This window comes from Copidosoma floridanum, unplaced genomic scaffold, assembly GCF_036245765.1.
Source record: "Copidosoma floridanum isolate Cflo_tuat_1 unplaced genomic scaffold, Cflo_Japanese_pri ptg000049l, whole genome shotgun sequence".
Lineage (NCBI taxonomy): Eukaryota > Metazoa > Arthropoda > Insecta > Hymenoptera > Encyrtidae > Copidosoma > Copidosoma floridanum.
Genome location: NW_028321926.1, coordinates 355,532 through 359,809, shown reverse-complemented (window position 1 = coordinate 359,809; position 4,278 = coordinate 355,532).

Genomic DNA, 4,278 nt, shown 5'->3' with positions numbered 1-4,278 from the left:
AATATTTAGTTGATTTATACATATTTTTTAGATCAATGATAATTGATAACTAATACTAATGTGGTTAAGACTTACTTTCAACAATTTTCTGATGCACACGGTTAGTTTTGTCTGTAGGTGCATGAGATATAATATAGTTTGATAATGTTTCACGCTTCAGTACTGAGAATAAAATAAAATTCGATGAAAAAACTAATGTGCAGTCGTAATAACGTTCATTTCGAATAGTAAAATTATAATCTTTTTTTTTATCAGTGTTCTAAAGAAGTTTTAAGGTTTAAACTGTCGACGACGACATTAACCCTTAGTATATTATCGCTGTAGTTGAGTAACTTTTATCATCAAAAACTATAAACTTCCTTTGGATTGCAACTTTTTTTGGTAAGTTATTATGATCTTAGTTATTAGTCACCACATTTTGTGTACAGCAGTTAAGATGTAGCATCATTTATTAGTATAGATAATCTGTTACCATACAAAAAAATTTCATAAATTCGTATGTAATGAAAAAATGACTGGATATCGCACATCACTAACTCCGGTCAAAAAGTAATGTTATTTTTAGTAACACACTATTATTAAGAATTTTTAAATTATTTTAAAACCCTACCTTCTTCAAGTACTAGCTACTAACTGCATTTTGAATTTTCTACTCGTTTTTTTTAAAGGTTATTAAGAAGTTACTCTTTCCTTATCCAGACATTAAGATAAGCGATGCTAACAAAGTTTTACAAGTATTGCGTTACAAGCATCAAACATGTCAAGAACTAGAGCCTTTAATAACAGTTTGATAAACAAGTATATACATTTTATGCTTGCCAACAAATTATACTATTTCTCCGAGGTTGTTTATTTTAACATCATATTAGTCTGCCTGATGAGTGAATATTTGAGCACCTTAAGTAAAACTATTTTGCATTCGTACAATATATTCGAAATTGAAACAAATAATAAATTTTTTGCAAAAATAAAACGATTGATTAGGAGAGAACAAAAACCCTACAAATCGTGTTAAGGTTCGTTTTATATACATATTATGAGTATGGAAAGGCAAAACTAGCTATAGTGCTATTATAGATTTACGAATAAAGTAAGTAGGTCCGTTGAAAACACATAATGATGTCAGCTTATTGTAAATATTCTATTAATTGAAACTATAAGAAAATATTTTTCCTAATACAGATTATTGTTAATCGCCTAAATAAAAAAGTCTTTTGTGAATGTTGGCTTAAATATTTTTTAGTATATTTCTAAAAAACATTGATGGTGAGTAACATCATACAGATGTCATATTGAACCCAAAGTCCATCAGTAAGGCGTCTTTTAGATATCAGTTGTCTAAAGTTATTATCTTGACAACTAATATCTAAAAGATGCCTTACTAATGGTATTTAGCGTTAATTAGTCATCTGTACGATGTCAGTATCATAATTGTTTTGTGGGTTACTGATGAGTATTAGTTTTTAATGCTATAAATCAAAAATATATATGTTTAAAATTGAGCTCAACAAGCAATTTGAGTTAAATTTATTTTATAACAATTATGGGCATTTTATTATAATTATTATTATTTTTTTTTATCTAGGTACAAACTAATAAAGTTTATTTATAATTCATAAAACAAACGTTGCATAATACTCGAGCTGGATTAAAAATAATATTTTCTTGTAAAGTAAATTTCGATAATTACTATTGATGATTAATCGTTTATAGGTACTTTTAATATTGCGAATAATTTGCATTCTCTTAGTCAAGCTTAAATATTAAAAATTAATAAGACTATAACTATTCAGAAATAAAAAAGAATATATTCTTATAACGAGATATAGCTGAATTTGTTAACTTGCTTTCTAAAACACATAAACGCATAGATTTGATTATTAAGAAATTAAGGTACTTAACATAACCTTGCTAGATTTAACATTTTTGTTAAGACCTAATTAGAGACCTAAAAAGAAATTAAATACCAACCTAAAAATATCTTTGGCATTAAGGAAAGAGAATAAGTCTTCGCAACTTAAAATTACTGCAGAAAATAAAAAAGGTTTTTTCCAAGATAGTAATGAAAATACCCATTAATTACATAAAAAGGCAAAACCAGCTAACGTCATGTGATAGATTCATGTATAATGTAAGAAAAGCCAGTTTTGACTTACTGCAAAATGAGGCTGATTTTTATATATTTCTAAGACAAATAAACTTTTAAAAAAAATTAATTTCTAAAAATCATAAACGTATATATTTAATTATTATGAATTAAGGTACTGTACGTAACTTTGCCAAATGCAACATTTTTATTGAGCCCTATTAGGAGATTTTAAAAGAAATTAAATACGAACTTAAAAATATATTTAGCAATAAGAAAAAAAAAAGCCTTTGCAAAATAAAATTACTGCAGAGAATAAAAAATGATTGCTTGAAGATAGTATTGCAGGTACACATTAATTACATAAAAATGCTAAACTAGCCAACGTCGTACGATAAATTTATATATAATGAAAGAAAAGCCAGTTTTTGCCTACTGCAAAATAAAGCTGATACTAATATATTCTAAAGACAAAGCAACCTCATCATTGATTTTTAAAGAACATTAACGTTTAAATTCAATTATTGAAAAATTAAGGTACTGCACGTAATTTTGGTAAATGCATAACTTTTTTGAACTCTTAGTTAGGGACCTTAAAATAAATTAAATACCAACCTCAAAATATCTTCGGCAATGAGAAACATTCTATTACACATAAACGAATAATTGAAATACATGGTATGTATGAGAAGTAAAAACAAAATTTTATTGGCCCAGGGTACTACAAATAATGTATACATTCCTACTTAAGCAGACAGCATACTAAGATATTTATTTCGCTTACGGTAAGTCCTATTGTTGTTACTTTATGTAAATTTCTGAATGAAAAATATTGTATTATGTATCACCCTATTTATTTAAATTTTCAATATATTTATAGTCAGAATGAAAAATTTTGCTTTTACTTCTCATCATATCAATAAATATTTCTATTAGTTTAATTGAAATTCACGGTTGAATGCCAAGCGTCTGCTCATTCACACGGCAGCGCAAGCACACTCGTTTGATCACGACATCAACATTTAGGACGGAATATCTTACACTGCTTCTCTGATAGCCCTTTATTAAAACAATACCATTTTAAAGCTTAGGAGTTCTTCTTTTATTGAGTATTTTTTCATTGTAATCTTTAGTCAATTTTTTAAGATATTGCCGTTTATGTACGAACAATAAACTAACCTTCATAAGAGTCTATGTATTAGGTGCATTTTTCAACTGATCGTCTTCAAAATTTTACCTGATAACGGGAGTCCAAACTTCGAGAGGAGATTAATTATAACTTATACAATAACCTCTCAAAGTCTCATTTGATTCTTAAGAGAATCGTGTCACTGATAAACTACCTTCAGCTGATTTGTACATATTTCTAGGACCAATGATAATTGATAACTAACACTTATGTGGTAAAGACAAACTTTCAAAAAATTTCTGATGCACATGGTTAGTTTTGTCTGTAGGTGCATAAGATATAATATAGTTCGATAATGTTCTACGCTTCAGTACTGAGAATCAAAAGAAATTCGATAGAAAAACTAATGTACAATTGTAATAACGTACATTTTAAATAGAAAAATTAAGAACTTTTTAGGATGAAGTTCTTTCTGGCCCATGCTTGGGGGACTGGAATTTTTAAAACGACAGATTTTGATAAAACGAAAGTTGCTTATTTTCTTCAATCTCCTCTCTTCCCCTCCTGCTCGTGACGTACTTCCGGGTTTGGTATTTTCCGCCCAACATAAAACCACCATACCACACCTTTTCTTCGATTTATTTTTTTGGCATTAGTTTCTCTTAAACCTCTTGAAAAAAAAAAAAAAGTATTCACGGAGATTTGACTCTGGTCCTCACAGTTACTAGTCTAGCTTCCTACCACTGTGCTACAAGCGACTAAGCTTAGAGAATTCTAATATGTTATACACATCGTGTGAAATTTTCATTGTGAATCCCTATCAATTCACTATTTATTAGTTTGCTTAGATTACAAATTTTGTTACTAAATAAATAATTTATTAAATAAATTCAATTATTTATTTTCATGTTTTTTTTCTAAAACATTAATTTATTTTGGCAGAAAAGTAATTCTGTAAATAAATAAATATTTACTTATTGATAATTATTATTAAAACTAATCATTTATTGTTCATACAATTTTTCGATGTTTTTCAAAATTTTTTAATAATGTTTTCAACATT